Source organism: Octopus bimaculoides, chromosome 12 (genome assembly GCF_001194135.2).
Source record: "Octopus bimaculoides isolate UCB-OBI-ISO-001 chromosome 12, ASM119413v2, whole genome shotgun sequence".
In the NCBI taxonomy this organism is placed as follows: Eukaryota; Metazoa; Mollusca; class Cephalopoda; order Octopoda; family Octopodidae; genus Octopus; species Octopus bimaculoides.
In genome coordinates, this window is record NC_068992.1 from 511,797 (window position 1) to 534,265 (window position 22,469).

General features: G+C 34.6%; 1 long non-coding RNA gene across 2 annotated transcripts in view; it reads right to left on the bottom strand.

Annotated features, from left to right (window-relative positions):
* LOC106877782 (uncharacterized) overlaps nucleotides 1-22,469 on the bottom strand; it is a 53,371-nt gene that overhangs the window by 20,020 nt on the left and 10,882 nt on the right. For both annotated transcript variants that reach the window (XR_008265334.1, XR_001410416.1), the window contains exon 2: nucleotides 8,748-8,832. This is a non-coding gene — a long non-coding RNA (uncharacterized LOC106877782). The remainder of the gene's footprint in view (nucleotides 1-8,747; nucleotides 8,833-22,469) is intronic.

Sequence of the window (22,469 nt, forward strand, 5' to 3'; positions counted from 1 at the left end):
AGAAACTATCGTCATACACATTATTATTATTATTATTATTATTATTATCGTTATTATTATTATTATTATTATTATTATTGTTATTATTATTATTATTATTATTATTATTATTATTATTATTATTATTATTGTTGTTGTTGTTGTTGTTGTTGGCGTTGCTTTCGTCGTTATTGTACTTGTTGTTCCAGTTGTTGATGATGTTACTATTATTATTATTATCCACCATATTATCATTATTACTGTTGTTTTTGATGTTACTATTATTATTATTATTATTATTATTATTATTATTATTATTATTATTATTATTATTATTATTATTATTATTATTATTATTATTATTATTATTATTATTATTATTATTATTATTATTATTATTATCATTGTAGTATTTATTTTTGTAATTTATACTATAGTATCATTATTTTTATTATCATATTTTTCTGTTTTGCATAGATGCGAATTAACGTATGGTAAATATAAAATTGCCAGATTAGCTAAAGAAAGGAAACTTTGTGTTAGGAAAATCAAGCATAAAGAAGGTATAGCAACATCGAGATGTGTCCCTTTTAAAATATATGAGAAGAAGGCAAATCATTTTATCTTAGAAGTTTTGAAATACATCAAAAGAATTATTAAATATTCGATTGGACTGTCATTAAAGTAAAACCTATGATATATATATATATATATATATATATATATATATATATATATATATATATATATATACATATGTATGCATATATATGTAAATATATAAATATATATATATATATATGCAATTATATACTCACACAGACACGCACATATGTATTTATGTATATTTATGATTATAATATATTGAAATTCTTAAAGTAGTTATGTATATGAGGCGTGTACACACCCAGATTACATATGCACATATATTTATATATATAGATATATATAAATACATGTGTACACACATTTATACAATAGTGCGCGCACACAGACACAGACACACACACACACACACACACACACACACACACACACTTATACATATTGGTATTGATATTTTCAATAAATCGATGTTAAGCGTTATTAATATAATTTTATAAGATAAATGAAAAGCGCCCCCGGCACTGAAATGGTATCTAACAAAAGACTGTTTCAATAAAATTTGGTTTCATATTTCCGCCTCTTACAAGAATCTATGAAGCGGATCGATCGTCTGAAAATCACAGATTCTTAGAAAACAGACATTTGGACCCTAGTATCGTTAAAATCTAACGGAAACACATTATTGTACCTTTTGAAAACTCATATAACTTCGTGTAAAGATAATCGGCATTTACATACTCTTTTATCATTATATACATTTACTCATCTCGTATGGGAAGTTTTACATGCACATATATACACACACTCATATAAACGCACCGTATTTGATGGCCTATAAGACCCACCCCCTTTTTTTAACCCCCAAAATGGTTTAAAGTATTCCCCTTCCTCCAATGCACTCAATGTAGGCTGAAAACTCGCTGAAAACCGTATGTATGTTTACAAAACGTGTGCTGCCATCTATTGGTGAACAATTCCTACGGTATGTTTATATCGAATGCGGATACAATAAATTGTTTATAATTATCGGTTATAACATAAAGTTATACAGGTAAGTGGAGGAATTAAAACATTTAGTGGTAATTTATTTCACAAAAGTATAGCCTAGTCTAGTGTGCGTCCTTTGCACGCATGCGTCTTATAGGCCATCAAATACGGTATATTTCGTCATCAGGAATTTTCGTGGTTTGAGGATGATTATGCACCAAATCTGACTTCTGTGAATCCATACGTGACCTTGATGACCAATAGTTCTCAACCTCCGTTTTTTTTTACCTGTAGCTCTCTTTGGTCCATATCTTACTCGGGTGGACCCTCATAGCCATCGAAAGTTCAAAATATCCTATTACATTGTGTAAAACAATTTTTTGTTCTTGGGTAGCAACTGTTATTTCTTGTTTACTTATACTTTGAAGACATGAAAAATGGCTAATACTTCCATCAAACTTTGCTTCCGTTATATTTATTTCTGAACAGTTATGTTACTAAGTCAAACAACATTTTTAAGCCTTCCAACTATCATCTCTTAGATGAAATGATATGTGTTTATTTTAGTTACTACAGGAAAAAGTAATTCAGAAGGTCTGTCAATGAATAAATAAATAAAAACGAGCTTTCATAATGGAAAGGCATTCAACCGACGCAGCATGCACCCGGCTGCAGTGCTGTGGCGCTCAGTTTCATCATGCGTCACATCAGTTACTTTATAGATCTAGAGATGTTTGAGGGAATGTACATTTGGTAGAAGAGTGCTCAATGTCTTGAGTATTTCTAGCGTTTCAAATTTAGAAGGTTGTCCATTGGAAATGAAATTAATCTAGATAAATTTCCAAGACAACAACGACGATCAGACAGCGAAAATAAGGGAAAATCGACGCCTGACTTCCGGTAAATTTAGCTTTCGAATAAGTAAGCAGCTATAACAATTCGCATCACATGATTTTAAACGAAAAATTGAAGATGGTTGTGTTGCCGCAAAATTCGTGTCGTCTGCTGACGCTGAGTCAGTTAATCCGGTACCTTTTTCGCTCTACTCTGTATCTGAAACCTACAGATTTTTTATCCTCAAATTTAAACTTTACACTAAAACTTTGTGCTTATCAGACAGTAAAACTGGCTGAAGAAAATTCTTTATAAAACGCGACCCTAGCAATAAAAACTCTAAGAAGCGTTCTAAAAGTGAAAAAAATATTGGCAGCAGTGACTATTCTGGAATAGACATATCGAATTAAAATTAAATCGTGAGTAAAACAATAAACGCTTTTTTTTTTGAAAATTTGGTTTTTCTACAGACCTCGTATATATGTGTATGTGTGTATACTTTGTGTACATACATCTGTCCTTATATACACACAGACAAACACACATTACATCTATATGTATGCAAAATAGGTTTTTGAAAACGGGTATTGAAAAAAAGACAATTTTGTAGCTTTATATTTTTTATATTGTCTTATTTTTTCATACATTCTTGTGAGATCTTCTGTTTGGAAAGTGAAGATTCCAAATACATTATTGACGTTTCTAAAATCTTCACTGTCTCCTCTTTTAGACAAAATGAGGTTGGTGCTTACGCTGTGTAAATGTGATTTGTGTTGACATTGCTAGCGGAATTTGAATTTTTACTGTTATATTTATAGCTCACCCGTTAAGTATATATTTTTGTGCGTGATTTAAGTCTCCTGTTTGTATATATTGGCACTGAGTTGTATCTGATCAGGTTCTGATCATCGCTTTTTTACTTGTTTGGAAATAGCGTTTAAAATAGATATGTCATCTACTTATGATTCCCTATTCAGTCGAGTTATGTGTTGTGTGCTTCAATGTATTGCATTTGCTCCCAGTTGATCGTGTACAAATGAATAATTGGGTTTTTGTCGTACTTGCAGGGCAAATATAACCACTGCAGCCGTGAAGTTTAAAACTTGCACGTTTGCAATCAATTTTATACGAGTTCTGTCCAAAGAGAAACAAGATTAAAAAAAGAATAGTTATTGATTTACGTAGAACTTAATCAGATTTGTCTCCTTCAAAAAAGTTTCGCTCAATGGTGATAAACTGCTCTCAACTGCAATGTTTTCGGTTTAAGAAGAGGCGGAGCGTGGTGTAGTATTCAAATTTATTTGTCTATATCTCAGACTTCTAATTCGTTGTCGTAGCTTGGGTTTTGGCCACTCTGTGTGGTAACCAAATTGGTGGTGTCTGCCATAAAGGTAACATACCTTCAAGTACAGCAAACTCACGTATTTAAAAGGGCCATCCTGTGTGATTCGAAGTCCGCATGCCGCACGATTTCCTCTGACTTCACGCTGCATCTTTTGGGAAAGCTCATTATAAACAGTACCCTTCCAACTAAGAGACTTTCAACATCATTTTCATATTTGAGCCGTACGGACGTGCATTTTTCTCGTTCTAGAAATGATTTAACTCGTTGCCACGATTATCTTTATTTTTGACATCATAGCCTCACGCCCTCGCTTTGTCACCTGTTACGACACTTCTCAGAAAGTTTCCATCCACATTCGAATGATCAAACAGTTCCTAATTTAATTTGATTCGGATCTCTTATTCTTCATTTGTGAGCGGGCAATTCACTTGCATACTTTTCACTAATGTGATCATCGAACCATAGCGTGGAATTGTGTAGACTTCGGATCATCATCTGCTGCTATTTTCTTTGTAAAACGCCTGCAACAGCCGTGATATTCTGTACTTGTAAAGAATTATAACGTTTACTAATTAAGTCCTACCATTAAATTAGCCTCTTCCTGAGTCTCTGCTGGCTGAGTGATATTAGTGAGCTTGACCATCATTCCGGACGCTTCAATGATTTCACGCAAGCACGCCAGCCATCACAGTCCACTATGCATGTTCTTAATTCGTCAACATTTGCCATTCTACTCTCCTGAAGCAATGTAACATCTCACTAATATGATATGTGACACTGAATACATTACGAGGGTCGGCTGAAAAGTTCACATGCTGACCAGGACACTCTCATGGAATGCGACTAAATGAGATTTATATTTCAGCAGAGTCCCTCTTGCGGTCACTCAGCTTTTCCATCAGCGTTTCAGTGTTTCGATCCCATTGATAAAGAAACTTTCATTCTGTTGGTCAAAAAAAGTCATCACCAGCAGATATGACGTCATTATCACTGCGATACTGGTTCCCAACAAAACGTTTTTGATGTTGAAGAATCGATGATTGTCAGACGAGGCCAAAACAAGAGAATAAAGAGGGTGAGTGACTAGTTCAAAGCCACAATCAGGCACAGCAGCAACTGAAACGAAGGCCTTGTATGCTGGAACATTGCCTTCATGAAACAAGACCCTTTCGTCAGTTTTTTAGGTGTTTGGTCTTGACAGCTTTTCGTAAATGCTTCAGCAAGTTGGCTTAATACTCCTCAATGATGGTGTGACACTTTTGAATATAGTCAATAAACACAATGCCTTTTGTATCCCCAAAAATCTGACACCATCACATTGCTTGCAGATGAAAGGGCCTTTGCATTATTTGGAGCAGGTGAGGCGGAGTGTTTCCATTGAATGCATTATTTCTTTTCTCTGGCCCAAAATGATAAACCCAACACTCATCATGGATTAGGAAACGCTCAAGGGAACCAGCTGGATCTGCCTCAAACAATGTCAGATATTAACGTGATGTGATCAGGCTGGTGCGCTTTTGATCAGGTGTTAGACGACGCGACAATCACCGAGCAGAAACCTTCTTCATCCCAAGTTCCTTGTACTGAGTACTCTCAACTCTTTCACGCTTATGATCCATAACCATGTGTTGAACACGATCAATGGTGGTGGCCGTTGTAAGACGCTCAAACCTTTCGTAATCTTCAAGACTCTACTTCTCTTAAATTCATCCCCCACACACGCTTTTGCACTGTTTATAAAGCTGGTGCGTCATCCCCTTATGTAACAACCATAAGGACTAGACTTGAGGACTTGAGGACTAAACACTTATTTTGCAGGCGTCTGATAACACCACAATACCAGATTTTGTCCATTTGAAGAGAAGTCATTACTAATTATTTTTGAGTCTTCTTTGAACAGTCAGATATCAATTTACCTGCGAAACCCCCCAGAAAGCAATGCAGTTTTGAATAAGAAGAATTGAAATTAATGCATGCAAGATTTCACAGCTCTAGTATCACTCCTTTATAGTCAGCCTATGAACTTATCAACCCACTCTCATCCGTGGTTTATTTTGAAAATGCACATGGTAAATTTTGTAAAAGAATTCAATATCTCAATTCTTTTGCTACTTGGACAATGTTAAGACAGCTGCCTCTTTCCGCCACCATATTTCTAGAACTACGAAACGTGAATCAGTAAACGAAATACCAATAAATATTCAGCATGTAACTTAGTTTCTGGAAAGACTAACTTTCTGATAAGTAGTTTATATGAAAATTGTATAAAGCGATATTTGTATTGGAATTAGTTTTATGCACAACGGCCTGCGGAACTCCCATTCAATGCGTGGAACAATGTTTTTAGTTTGGAAGTGGCGACATGACAGTGTCAAGACAAACAATAGAACCTACCGTCGATCAGATTCTAAACAGGGATTCCGGTCAAATTAAATAACCAGAACCGAAAAGAAGAAAAATCTTTATTTGTCCCATTAAAGAAGAACAGAGAAACTGTGATATACATACATGAACACCTACACATAATATACATATGTGCATGTGTACACGTACACACACACACAAACGCACTCTTACACACACAAACTGACACACACACATATGCATACATAGTTACGTAGATACATGCTTTCATACATAGGAGCATGCATACACAGAGAAGATTCATTGAATTTTCGATAATCGCCATTCCCAGTGTACATGAGACAGCTAATCTGTCGGACTTGTGAAATTACTGTTTATTCTTCCGGTAACGCTCACCTTTTACACAAATTTGCTACATCTTGAATTTGTTCTAAACCTGAATTCACTATGCAGAGAATTAATACAAACAACAAGGTTGGGCACAATGACAACATCAACAACATCGGAAAGAGAAAGTAAAATCTTTATAAATACGACGAGCAGAATTGAAATTATTCAGTAGATTTTCTTTGAACTTATGAACTAAATAACGACTTGTGTTTCTCTGCTGGCTATTAGAATAGAGTGAAAATATATTGAGACTAAAACACTCAGAACTGAATTATTTCACAGCAAAACAATTACACTAGCAAGCATCATTTGTTGAAGGCAAGAAGAATATCACTAATAATAATTTGATTCTCAAATATCAGAAAAGTAGAGACATAACAGTAGAAACAATAAACAAAGAACGTATTCCCGTAAATAAAGAACAGCTGCCTACTTATGGTTCCGATTGTGAACAAACCGTCGCGTCTGCATATAACTATTAATGACCACGATAGCAGCCACAACAGTGTGCCAAGAGCAGCAAGGGGGGGGTGCAGAGTATAAAAACTTCAAACGTATTCGAAATGAAACATTTTAAGAGAAAACCGACTCGGTACTAAAGTTACAGCTGCAAGACAGATCATATTAAAATAATATTGAGACACATAAGCATATGGACTAGAAAATATGGTCGTTGGATCACTTGGCATTCAGTAATCCGTGGCCTACACGTCAATATTGTACAAGTATAGAAGATCCAGTCTATTGAGGATAAAAGCCCGCAAATACACGGCATCATCAAAACATATTCTTTTGAGTGAAAACGGAAACACAGAAGTAGAGGTTTATCAATTTTCCTAATCTTTAAATGTAGCGCACTCAATCGACAGTATCTACCAAGTTTCACAATACATCCATTGAAGGAGTATCTAGCTGGGATAGTTAGTATCTTGAAAGTTAGAAAGTATATTCTGGCCGATGACATTGCTTACACACCCGGGGAAGCTGCACTGGTGCATCGCATGAAATCACCGGACGAAGCACTTTATAATTATCAACAGAAAGTCATGCCTAGCAATATCGTCAGAAAGTCTCAAGGTGACAGTAGTATAAGTTATTAGATTTGTGTATCAGAATGTGTGTTTTTTTTTGCTTATTAGAACGTATAATTTCTGCCATTCTAAAATCTGGTAAGTACTTTTAAGATCAGGCTTCAGTGAGGTCGTATAATTATACAGATAAGAATACAGAACTATGTCTAAAGTTGTCTACAAAAGATAGATTTACTCCTCACGAAATATCCTCATTGACTTTTTAGTCAATTTTAGCGTTAATGATTTCTTTCATTATTACAAGCAGAATTTGTGTCGATTAACCATTTTGTTACCATATTATATTAATCTCACTTAAGTATTTTGTATAGTTTTTGTTTTTAGCCATTATATTACATTCCACCTTGAAGAATATGTTTTACAATCCAAGGAAAGAGGCAATAACAACAAAGTAGCTTTATACACTCGATAGAAATGCAGATAAAACACTAAGTTGAGACAATGGTGAAGCTTCTGTGGACTTAATACCGAAGAAATGATCCACATCATAAAAACTGTATGGAAATGTCATGACTGGCAATATTGTCTGTCTAGGAGACATAATGTGGTGGCCAAAACACTTTATGATGTAATTCTAAGAAAGATATTTTGAAATTCAAAATATAAACAGCTTATAATGTGAAAGAATGTTGGCGAGTTGTTCCAGGCAAAATCTCTTTGAAATGTGTGCGCAGTAAAGTAACGATAATAATATGAGCTAGAGGACAGAAAGTGAATACAGTAATAGAAATCAGATGTCCAGTAGATGTTAAGAAAGAATCTATGGCGAGCTACAGTGTAATCTTTAGATACTGCACACAGACTACAGCTTTAAATGTATACTTGTGATTTTGAAGGGAACATGAATATGTCTTTAACTGATTCAGATTCACCATTCAGCTGGTTTTTGAGGGGCTAGAATTTATGAAACAGAAAGGATATGAATTAAAATGAAACAGAAAGGATACGAATCAATATAAGTGAAAATATCGGAAAAACATTCCAGAAATTTAACTTTTAGTGTGTACAAAATGTATGCTTATGTATACAGAAACATGTATGGTCATGTACTCACGCATAAGTCTAGGTATACGTATTCACACACGTAATGGCATGCATGCATTTGTATCTCTAAGCTTGCCGATGCTTACATAGATACAATATAAACGTACATTCATATCTACCTCGTTGATGTCTAAATTTCAATGAAAGTGTCTTGATTCTGGCTCGAATGTCAGTTCTTCATTGGTGGGAAATCTGTAAATTAAGATCAGAACATAAAAAAATGGAATAAAATTATATTGAATAATCTAAAATGCAAAAGAATAATACAGAATGATATAGATTAGAGATAAACTTTACAAAATAAGAAATATATGTGGAACATTTCAATTAGAACATCCATTAGCGTGTAAAATAGAATATTTTTAGGGAGTGTTAACATCTTTTACATATCAATTCTGTTTAAACATATAGAAGCATAAAAATTGAGATTTACTGTAAAATTCCAAACTACATCAATATTTCACTACAGAATATGTTATGTCAATGGTTCAGGCGAAAGGTGGTTTTATTGCTTGCACTTACAGAAGTTTGCGAGAGAACTTTCACATTTTAAACCACTTTATTAAATATATTAACAGTAGTGCTGCGAGCAGCTTTGCATACCAGAAATAGTAGCCAAATCTCCTCCAAATGACACACACCGTTGCCTTAGACAAGGGGGTAGGACATTATATAATGCACTCTTAAATGTTTACAGTTTATTCAGTCAAGATAGTGACTAGAGAAGGAACAAAGTTCTACAAAGAATCTATCATAAAAAGCAATGAAGCGTTGAATAACACTGAATAGATCTATTATGCAGGAAAAGAAATAGGTAGCGTTTAAAGATGGAATGTAATTAACTGGAAGTCTAGAGAAATAGAGCTGATCTGAGCTAAACTAAAGCACCAACCAGAATAACATCAATTATTGAAGTAATAAGATCAACTCCATCTACTCTGACTTCAGTTGGAATAAGAAGAAATAAATGAGAGAAGGTTTCAGGCTGTTTTTTTGACTGGATCATATATTTTTTTCCTTCCTAAATATTAGAGCAACCTACTCTGCAATAGGAAAAAACATGAATACGACGACAACAGCTAATCAAATGCTATACTTCATTATCTTATCTGTCTTATTTGATAGGTTCGATCAAATTTAGCTGTTATTTGCTGCTCCATTCAAGAACAACAACTAAGCGGTTTGAATTTCAATGAAATGAATTGTAGAATTGAATTAATAATCACAAAGTAAATCACTTTAGATCTGTATAATATCTCATCAAACCTGTGCTCGTTGCTAGGAAAACTGTGCTCGTTGCTAGGAAAACCGTGCTCCGTTATCCCCAACTCCTCCATATTATACAGGTTATACATATCATACATATCAATCATAGCTCTTTAGCTTTAAACGCATCACAAGGGACTCGAACTATCATTCTGATATAATATTTAATCTTTTGCGTTTAGGATTGAGATCATCGGATATAACGTCAAGGATATCTCATTTTAAAAAACATTTACTACTCCAGTTATATGAGAATTTTGTATGAGCGAATAAATGATCAGATAAATGAAAACAGTTGTATGTACTTAGAATATTTAACGTAAGTTTTTGTCCTCTCTTTCATCTATGTTAGATGTGTTATCAGTTTTATCTTCTATATTTAACTTTTGTTCTGCATGAAGCAAATTTCAAAGTATGTGCCAAGCTAGTGCAAATGACAATAAAATAATATCATTATATTATCTTATATTAAATATCTTTAATCTTTTAATTAGATATTTGATCTTTGTTAGTTTGAAAACTTTAAAGATTAAATGAAAATACTGAATAAATTCAAATATGAATAAAAAGATACGATTAATCCCAAATGATAAATTTTATATAAATTCTTTTAATAAATCGGTAAAGATCTGAAAGTAACAGGAAATTATTTTTTACTCGATCTTCCTAATGTAATATAACTCGACACATCCATTTGAAGATCAAGAATTAAGTTGAGCTGTCATAAAGGATCCACAAGTGCTAGAAAAGATTATAATCATCATTAAATTCGATCACCTATAAGCCACCAGAAAAAAAAAAAGTCTTATCCTCTTCAGTAAACACACATCTAAGAAGTGGAAAATGTAATCATTGCAGTAAATATTTGCTACGTCACCAGAGCCCATCACAACCACCTCTTCAACAAGTATTTTGTTTATTGATATGCAAGAGTGTATCTACTCATTAGCATGTGACTGTGTTGTTACGATTATAGAAATGCAGCAGGTATTGTATGACACTTGGTTGTTGCAAATAGAAGTTCTATATGAGCAATAAATTTTACGACATTTTAAATTCCAGAAATGCTTTCTAAGCTGTGACGTGTTATAGGTAACATCTTTTAAATGATTTGTTTGTGCGTGTGACCAATATACATTGACATGACTGACTTCTCTTATACAAAACTCCTAGTATACAATACTTCTCTTGCTATGCCCAGTACAATCAAAATACTGACGACCTTTTATTTTTTTATTTAATTATGGATCGATACCATTCGCGTATTATACACAAAAAACTCCATAGGGAGATAAAAAATTCTAAGTTTCTGTGCCTGAAAAAAATCATTAAAGATCTTGGTCTTCAAGGAACCACTGCGCTCAACATACGCAATTTCTCGTGCCAACAATTGAATCCCCAAGATCTGGAAACTGAAAAAAACTCCCCAGCGTTATGAAATCCAACAAAATCCAATTGAAATAGCTCACTGCAGACTCATCACCCTCCTCAACCTGTCTTTAAACGAAATTGGTAAGTTCACACTTGATATCACAAACCCACACATACAACCCTCTCCAAATTACAAGATTGACTCAAACCACTTCTCTCAGCCATCTCGGTACAAACAATTCTTACATAAAAAGTAATTTACATCACGATCACAACATCAAATATCCAACACGTACCATTGCAATTAACACTGTAATTAGCAAATCTATCCATTCCGCCCACACCGCTATCCACGTATACCTTAAGGGAAGGAAAACCGCTTGTCATCTCTGCAAAGAGCTGTCCATTGGATACTGGACCTAGTGCTTTGTTATATTGAAAAAAAGAAAAAATGAAATACTTCCTGTGTTTCATACTTTGGTATTGACATATCAGGCCTTGCTAACATTAAAGCGTTAGTTCTAATACATTTTGTAAGAGGCTGAATGATAAATCCGAAGCTATGTATTAACATACCAAGTTTATTATAGCAGACGATGGAACATTTTCACCAAAATTAATCACTTTTAAAACTGTTGTTATTATGGTGTAAAAATAAACATTTAGATTTGGATATCTTTTGAATATATTACATTTTCTTTAAAAAATTTCGACAACTCGATTTCAGTGGATCGGTTTTTCTTCCCATAGGAGTAACTTATTTGCATCTACGATTTAGTTATTGATCGTATCAAAGATTCTGTCCGATAAAAAGGCACGTTGACGAATATTTAGATGTCGGTATTGGCAGCTTTAATACGACCAAGATATGAAATGTGTTAAACCGTGAAATTAGATTCTTAACATAAACACACGCCCGCGTGCATAAACATATATTATGTGTATTTTTTTAAAATTTCGAATCTATAAACAAGAAAAAGGTTAAACTCATTACAATGTATTTGCAAGTTGAAGCTTCATTCTTTGACTAAGCCGATATTTTCTTGAAACATCTGTCGCTTGAAGCAATGATCACCAATAAACATGAGAGATCGAAAAATTACAATTTCAGCTTGAAGCTAATGTATATTTCTGTATTTATATATACATGTATTATGTATGCCTTATGTACGTATTTACATATCCATGTGCGTATGTATATATATATATATATATATATATATATATATATATATATATATAAATGCTGAGACCCCCTTCGGTCATGACTGACCCTGGGATTGCACCTACAAAGTTACACTCTGAAGCACAAGTCTGGGCAAGGTTGTTAATAGAAGACCAGCAGTCGCCCATGCATACCGGCCTCCTCTCTCCACGTTACCAGTGTTATCCAAGGGAAAGGACGATACAGCTTGGCACATGTGACGTCCCAGCTCATATATGGGGAACTGCATTGAATCTTAAAATTCGTGGTAAAAGACCAAAAGAATTAGTCGGAATGAATGGGCTTTTTAACTCCAGTCGAGCATAAATGGCTACTAGTCTAAAAGCATCAACTCCGCTGCCGCTCACGTCCAGGACCATCAGTTCATTTTCCGGAGTCAAGAAGACTGCCCGTAGCTTGAGGTCTGTCGGGATCTGGTAGTAACGCCTTTACCAGATCCCGACAGATCACGAGATGAGAATGTCTCAAAGATGTCGAAAATGAGCGTGAGTATGTGTGTTTCAGAATCACTGATTTCATTGTGGGCTACCATATACATATGGACTGATCTGAGATTGTTGAGCATGTGATCTTGTTTCCAAACTGACCCCAAGCCACGCAATTTCACGTATCCACGTTTGTCGCAGAAAGAATAAGGAATAATTCACTCACTCCAGACCAAATCAGAACCGATGCAACATAGCAGAATGGAGACTCTAGCCGAATGGACTTATCTCTCAGGGTGTTGACCTACAAGGTCACTGACCTGTCCATGGTAATTTTAACTTCTTTTTCCTTCTGTTTCTAAGACTTGTGCCGACCGCCTCGACTTTCGTAGTGTATGACACTATTGTGGTGGAATCGTCTGCATATATTGTCATGTTAAGAATTTTAATATCTCTAATTTCTGTTGCTTTGTCTTGATAGTGAGTAAGTACAGAGATGTTGAGACAAGACACCCCTAGCAGACCAAGCGTGTAATTCGAAAAACTTTTTATTGGTTGTCATGTACTTTGGCCATGGACAGAAATAGTAAAAAAACTAGACTTTAAAAGCCAGATCAAACAAGCTGCTGAGAGGACAGTTACAAAGTGATAGTGGTCAGTTATACAGAAAGCTTCCAGTTGCATATCATTTGAAATGGACGTTGTTGATAGCTCACTCAGGATTACACAGCTCTGTACTTTGCCAAGTTCTTTTTTAGTACCTTGGCTAAAATTGGAAACTCTGTATTCATCAGCGTTATGAACGGAAGTTATTGAGAGCATTCCTTTTGTTGAAGTTAATCCAAACAGCGCTGTCACTTTTCAGCTCAGAGAAGTGAAAATATTACTGCTACTTTTAGGGCAAACCATTTAAACCAAGCGATTAGCACCATGCTCAGGACTGCCCATTCTCTGCTGGGAATAAAGCAGACGGACAAAAGAAGCACTGGAATCAGCCACTTCTCTGATCCATTTCTTTCTGCCACGAAAAGCTGGGAAAAGCTGCGGTGAAAAGCCGAACGAGTCTGCTTGGAATAATAATTTCCTTATTGCAACAAGCGGGACATTACAAATAGGAATTGCAATACTAACATAATGATGGCCGCGTCCTTTGTATCAATACGGTCTTGTGTTAATATTGGCAGATGAGCTATCGTCTTATTTCAGAGAATAGCTTTTAGAACAGAACACACACACACACACACACACACACACACGCGCACGCGCACGCGCGCAACACACACACACAAACACGCACGCGCACACGCGCACACACGCACACACACACGCACACACACACGCACACACACACGTACACACACGTACATATATAGATAGAGACAGATATAGACGCACAGAAACACACATACATAGATACACATGTACGAATATCTATGAATGTACGGTTATGTTTTGCGCCAATGTATGTAAAATACATTTATAAATACATACGTACACACACAGACACACACACACACACATGCACACACACACACACACACACACACACACACACACACACACACTAATACACATATACATTTATCATATGTTTAACGCACAAACAGCCGTATACACACATGTAGCAGATTCTATAAAAATAAAACAAATACACAGAGAAGCTGGTTTTGATGTAGACACTATTCATATGAAAAAAACATTAATTCGTAAACTCTTTCTTTCTCTTTCTCTCTCACACGCACCCCCACACATACTGTTATTCTCTCTCTCTCTCTCTCACACACACACACACACTCATACATATTGTCGTATACCATGACACGCAAGCAAGGAAAATTCACATATTTACTTCCACGCGTAGAAGGAGATTATCCGATTAGAAAAGATTTAAATGGCAAAAGAATATTCAAAGCAGGCGCTTGGAGCGGTTGTCTGATAAGGAAGAATGTCTGATTGCTAAAAGTTTCACACACGATAACCGATATATATATATTAAATATATAACAATAGGTTTCCATAGGAAATATACTTGAGTGGTACTCAATAGGGGAACTGGCTGAAGGTTTTTCTATCACGATCAATAATCAATAATTGTTTGATTCAATGACCAAGACACCTACATTTATCTGCACTTTGTCCACTTGGCTACGCCTTCATTGGTCTCGTTTTGTTGTCTATTTCCCTTCTTTCATTTCTAGGTAAGTAAGTTTACCCCATTGGCGCGTTAAATACAAACACTCCCGAGAATTTAACCTGTGAAAGATCGCAGCTTATCCTTAGAAGTGCTATAATACTCACTCAAAACCATTAAACGTGAGTTAAGTGACTATTTATACGCTCTTGATCGGGATTTCGGAAACATTTATGCTAATTTATAAGACAACAGTGACGTGGTAGAATTTAACAGACAGAAATTTGTTAACAATTAGATTTTTAACGAGAAGATAGTGTGTAGTTATCATTACAACGGTATAAACATTTTTTTGTGTCAACTAGTCCTTTGTTAAACTGTGACAATAAACCATATACTCAGTTGAATATGTACTAACGTCAATATGATTGATAAAGTCCTTGAAAGCGATTTTCAACAATAACAATTCAATGACTGATACCAGGAAAATAGTTATAAAAGAGTCTATCACACTCGGGTTCTTCATATAATAATCTAAGTCTTGTAATACACGAGCGAAGTAAATTTATTAAAAACTCTGTATTAAGTGACTTAATTCATTTTATTGTTGCAGGAATAAGAGATTACGTGTTCAGAAGTAATTAAATTTCTAATTGGAAACGAAATGTCTTTGTCTATTTTCAATCCAAATTTCATTTAATGCAAAAGTTTGTTATATTCTTAAATACGGAATTAATTAAATTTTACAGTTTCTCAAGATGCCCAAAACCAGAACTAAACTTGCTGATCAATTCTTCCTTCCTTTAACATTTGTGAACTCTCTTCTAGCTTAGATCTCGCACATTGCCCCTAACTAACACGCAAATTGCACATCTTATTCCATTCAGATTTACAAATTTTCAACCCATTCTCAAGTTAATATCTGCTGTTGAAACTTCTGTGATATCTTCGAATATGTAGAATCTAATCTACCTCTCATTAACCATTTCACCTGGTTACCACACACAAAAATATCCAGTTTTGCTGGCTTTGAATCTCTCTGCTCGCTCCCCTATCTCTGCTTCTATTACTCTCCGAACTCATCGAACAACCAATAACTCGGTAATACTCCACCCGCACTGATGAGACTTTAGTGATTTCAACTTCTCTTAGCTTTGATCCTCATTCTATACTGGCACTTCCAGTGCGGATGTCAAATCTTTTATAAATTTATAAACTTATATAAAACTTATATAAGATATGAAGAAAAGAGAGGATGAAACTAATAAACTGCCCACAGTCTGTCTACCCTATGAGAAAGACCTCTCCGAAAAGATACAAAAGATATGCGGACCATATAACATCAGGACAGTATTCAAGAGTAATACAACACTTCGCAAATATCTCCTTCGAGTAAAACCACCAATAGAAGAGAATATGACCAAAGACTGCGTGTACTCGATCCCACGCAGCTGTGGTAGGTTATACAAAGGCTAAACACGCCATCCCCTCAAAATAAGGGTAGACGAACATCACAAAGGTGTGACACGAGGAGATATTGATAAATCGGGTATAGTTGATCATGTATGGAAAAATGGAAACCACCTCCCCCTGTGGGATGAAGTTAAAATAATAGACAGAGAACACCACTGGAAAATACGAAAACTAAAAGAAGCAGCACATATGCTAGGATGCAATAAGCTCCTAAGCAGACCGAGTGCAGATATGAATAGCATATGGAAACCGGTATTAAGGAAGGATAGGAAAATATTAGATTTGTAAGCCCTAAAATTTACTCCATTATTGCCCACGGTTCGTTTTCACTATTTTCTTCATTTTCATCAATGTTTTAACGAATTCATTGGAGGGAAGCACTCCTCCTCTTCATCATCACGTTCCTCTTCAAGTGGAATTTGATAAAGTTGGGAAGTATTTGGGCCGGAGAGAAAAGTATCTGTCTTCATTCCTTTTAGTCTTAATACAGTTCTATATATGGCGTAGTGGTCAAGAACGCGGGCTGCTAACCCCAAGATTCCGATTTCGATTCCAAGCAGTGACCTGAATCATAATAATAATAATAATAATAATAATATCGAAAAATACGTGAGGAATGAGAATGCAGGTTCGAAATTTCCCCAATACACTTAATGAAGGATGGCGGGTATATCAGCCGAAACGTTGTTTTAACAACAAACAAGCTGAGGACAAATATCCGTCAAATGTAAATAACGTGCCTTTTAGCTTTGTTCGTAGAATAATGTCTTTGCAGATCGAGGAAAGGCATTGTAGCGATCCTCACGATTAACCCAAAGAGAAATATGTTCGGCATCTCGATTTTAGCTCTCCAAGAAAAATTTCTGTGATTCTCATATAAATGACAATGAGCAAAAACCATGAAAGTTTGACCGATAGGTTATCACATAGCACATAATTTTGACATTAATTTCTAATACAAAAACGACAATAGTCTAATCATTGGAGGTAGCTGTAATTTGTAATTGATAATAACTAATAATATTCAACCATTTCTATAGATATTGACAGATTGCTTATAAAGATAAACGGTAATACTTTCTACTAAACTGTAACACTAAATCTGTAATTATTGTTAAGACAACCTCACATATCATTTGTAAATCTTGAATGTTTTCCAAGATATACCTTATTTTAGAAGAAAGAAAACTCGTGATGTATTTCTAAAGCGATGAATAATAAATTGAACAGTATTATTAAATAAGAGTATTAATAACGTTCATTTGCAATTTAATTAGAAAATTTGGAGTAGGACTCAGTGAAGACTGCTACCCAGTCATAGTAGCCTGTTGATAAAAATTCACGTCATTTACATCAGAGAGGCTCATGGGAAAGACGAGAGAAACGTAGCGTTCCATTTCCTCTGTCTGTTAATAATATGGGGACTTGTTTCTAGATAAAAGCTAACAATATTAATTAATGATTCGATATTTTTATCTATTGGTCACTTTTAAATAATGTTTTATTTCCTATATTATAATCTTTACTTTTGTTCTTTTTTTTTTACCAGTCATGATTGAAGAAGGGAAAAGTAAAGTAAAACTAAAAGAAACTATATAATAAGGTTAATTTGTCGATATTATACAGGGAATTGAAGTATTAAAACCTAATCCCAGAGCTTTGACTTATTTCATATTCAAATAATATGTCTGTATGTATTTGTATTATATATGTTTTTGTTTTTTGATAGCAAGCCTTCTATATTGTGCTACTTAAAGAGATGAAAAATATTGTGCGAAAGCAAACTAGTGAGGCGAACGAACCGTGTAAAGAGGCTGAGGAGATGAAAAGGATGATGTGGTTAAAGGGAGAGTGTAAAGTGCAGCGTATGGTTAGAGAAGGTAAAGGTGCTAACAACAGAGAGGGCGTTAACACAGCCCATCACCGTAATTGTGCCTATCTCACTGTATTAAAAATGGTCACTTGTCACAAGAGACTCACTTATGATCTTTCATTTATATTTCACACACAAACTATGAACATGATTTACTTGTAAAGAGTTCGGGTTTGCTTGGTCACTTATAGTTCTTTATATATATATATATATATGTGTTTATGTACATATATGTGTGTACCTCTATATGTATGAACACACGTACATTCGTACACACACATACGCACACACACACATATACATGTATGTATGTATGCGTGTATCTATGCATGCATGTATGTATGTATGTATGTATGTATCTATCTATCTATCTCTCAATATATCTATCTATCTGCATACATATAAACGTGCATGACTTTATAGGTACACAATTATACATACAACGAAGTTTAAAAGACAAATGCTTATATGTATTTATGTAAACACACAAAGACAAATATTCACACGTCTGCAGGTACACACACATACGCACAAACACACATGCAAACACACACATACACACGCGCGCGCACACACACACACACTCACATATATATGTCAGTCAATCAATCTATACATCTATCAGTAAATCTATTTATCGACGTATTCTATTTTGGTTTACAGTAAGTCGTAGCTTTCTCCCTTTACGTACAATACATCCTCATACACGCGCTCAAACTCACTCAGACACAAGCATATATCTAGGTTCATACACACGCCAATACATATATAAAGTGTAAAAGTATTCCACTTAGCTGATCGGTTCTTGCTGGTTGATTTGGGATGTGGGTGTCACTGGAAGTGTTTGTATTATTGGTAATTTTGTTGATGTCAGTGTAATGGCGTTGATATCTCTTGAATCAATTTCACAACGGAATAGTTCCTGGACTTTGCCAAAGTTTTGCACTAGTAAAGCATTTGTAATTTAGATAATGGCAGGGAAAATAAAAAGGTCAGGTGTTCCAGTCGAAATACATGGTTTAGTCATCAAATTTTTCTAAATGGATATATTTCAATTCATTTGTTGCCCTAATATCGACTGCCAACCTCTAGCTTATTATTATTATTATTATTATTATTATTATTATTATTATTATTATTATTATTATTATTAAGGTAGCGAGCTGGTAGGCTCGTTAGTATGCCAGGCAAAATGCTTAGCGGCATTTCGTCCGCCTGCACGTTCTGATTTCAAACTCCGCTAAAGTCGACTTTGCCTTTCATCCTTACGGGGTCGATAAATTAAGTACCAGTGAAAACACTGGAGTCGATGTAACCGAATATAGTGCCTTCACAAAAAAAGCAATTCAGGCGTTGTGCTTTTAGTAGAAAGGATTATCATTATTGTTGTTGTTGTTGCTGCTGCTGTTATTATTATTATTCATCCGCTGATCTTTGCAACCTTCCTTATAAGGTTTCCTTCAATGGTAACTCGGATTTGTTGTGAGGTGTGATTTTATTCTATTTATTCCTATAAGTTTGTCTCGTATTTGGGGCTATTGGGGCAATTAGCGATGTATAGAAATACGTACGCAAACATTGTTATTTGGTTAAGAGTTTCCTGTTATTTGGAGAAATGATAAAATGTTTGCGACCCTCAAAGAAAAAGAAAGATAGATTCAAAGAATTCAGAATGATTTTCACATAAGACTGAATTTTCATACGTAAATAAGTATTTGTTTGTAGTTCAGATGACAGCTACCGACATGTTTTGATCTTATTCGAACTCAACAACATTGCCTTATCAACTCAAATATGCTTTGATCTGCTGACAAAAGTTTGACGAGTAGAAAAAGAGTTTTTTGACAAGCATAATTCTGTAAATTAGAAATAACTAAAAGAAAATAAATGTTAACGACATGAATTCAGATAATTCAGTTAAACGGAGATGAATTGAACGACTGACACAAACATTTTTTTACTGAAATGAAATTTCTTCTTATTTCGAGAAAGAAAGAAATTAAAACAAAATAAGCAAAAGAATTAGCAGTAATTGTTGGTAACTCTTAAAGAAAGAATGTTTAATTCATTCAAGAAATTTTAATTCAAGGATTTCACCTAAAAGATTATTTTTATGTTTAGAGGAAAAATCTGGTTTTTATCAGGAGGCTAGGTCTCAGTTGGAGATATATTTCAGTCTTATGAGATCTTATCAATATATTATAATCTATACAGACCTGTTTTCATGAGTTAACAAGAATTACTGTCAATAGAAAACAAAAAGTGAGCCTAAAGCTATTTGTTGCAATTACGTTTATCATTATTATTAGTTTTAAGTGAGCATTCGATACTACTACTACAACTACAACTACTACTACAACTACTACAACTACTACTGCTACTACTACTACTACTACTACTACTACTACTACTACTACTACTACTACTGAGTGAGAAAGCAGCGCATGCCATCAATGTGACACTGGGGTAAAATGTACGAAACGCTATATACCCACCATGACTACTCGTCTGATAAGGGTACACGAGACTCACGGATCACAACTACTCAGACATGGCAGAAGTAAATTCCTGGCCTTGAACTTAAATTAGAAAAAAAATTTGGTGGGAAGAAGTTAATAGAATCAGTTGAGTGCCGCATATTGTCTTACGGTGATATTTCTTTCAAGCCTTTTACTTTCGGAGTTAAAATCCTGCTGGTGTCATATTCGTCCCTCATCCTTCCAGAATCATTATGCTAGGCTTGCGATAATCAACTGTTCTGTACCACCAAAGTTCTGGTATTGTGGCTTCATTAGAAATTATATTAGTATTGGTAATAGTTTTAGGAGCAGTAGAGTAGCAGAAATGGCGTTTGATTGAGAAATATTCATATTTCAAAGTATTTAGTTTGTCATTCTTTTTACAAAGTTTCAAAGCATTGAGCTGGCAGAATCGTTAGCACACCGGACAAAACGTTTAGTTATTAGCATTTCGTCCGTTCTGGGTTAAAATTCCGCCGAGGTCGATTTTGCCTTCCATCCTTTCGGGGTCGATAAATTAAGTACCAGTTGAGCACTGTGGACCATATTGGAAGCTTTGTATCTATAATAGAAAGGAATTCTATTCACCAAGTTTATGACTTTCTATTGTTATTTTTATCCTTCGTTCATCTTTTTATGATGAAATGTGCCCTATAATATATTGAGCTAAACTATTGTCTTTACTTCTGTATTTAGACGAAATTAATTTAAACATTTACCAACATGCTTTGTGTCCATGTAAAAACCAATACATCGCAGTTTGTTATGCAGTTTTGTATCAAAGTGCATTTGTAAGAGCTTCTTATTTTGTCTCACATTCAGTTATCCTCTTCATTTTCTCTGTGTCTTTTCTTCTTGGTAGTAGAAATTTTCCTGTCTATTTTTATCTGCTTCCATATCAACTATAAATTATCAATACCCTTGTATGCATCTTTACAGATAACCCTAACATTCCAGTGGTTATGTGACCCTTCTGACAAATTTACCATTACTCGTGGTAATCTAACAATCTAGAAAACTCTCGTGACACCAAGACACGGAATGTTTCAGAGATATGCTGGCATATATCCCCATCATCTTAAAGTGATTAGATTATTGTCTTAGAGTAAATAAACAGGTTAACCTGAAGCAATATTCTAATATTTTCACAAACGGTTTCAATCCTTTATTTTATCACACATCCATTCATCTGTCTGAAAGGTACGTTGATTGCACGCAGAAAATGACAGCTAATACAGCTGATGAATGGGGAAACACTGAAGCATAAAAGACTGTTCAATATTAATAAAGTGGATTGATTCATGATCACAAAATAAATGCTCATAAATAACGTAAGATGTTTAAACTAAAACATCTGAATAAAGAAATTTGTCCATATCTACCTACCTACCTACCTACCTACCTACCTATCTGTAAGTGCACACATTCTCTCCATTTCTTTCTTTCTTTTCTTCTTCTTTCTTTCTTTCTTTCTTTCTCTCTCTCTCTCTCTCTCTCTCTCTCACACACACACACACACACACAATATATATATATATATATATAT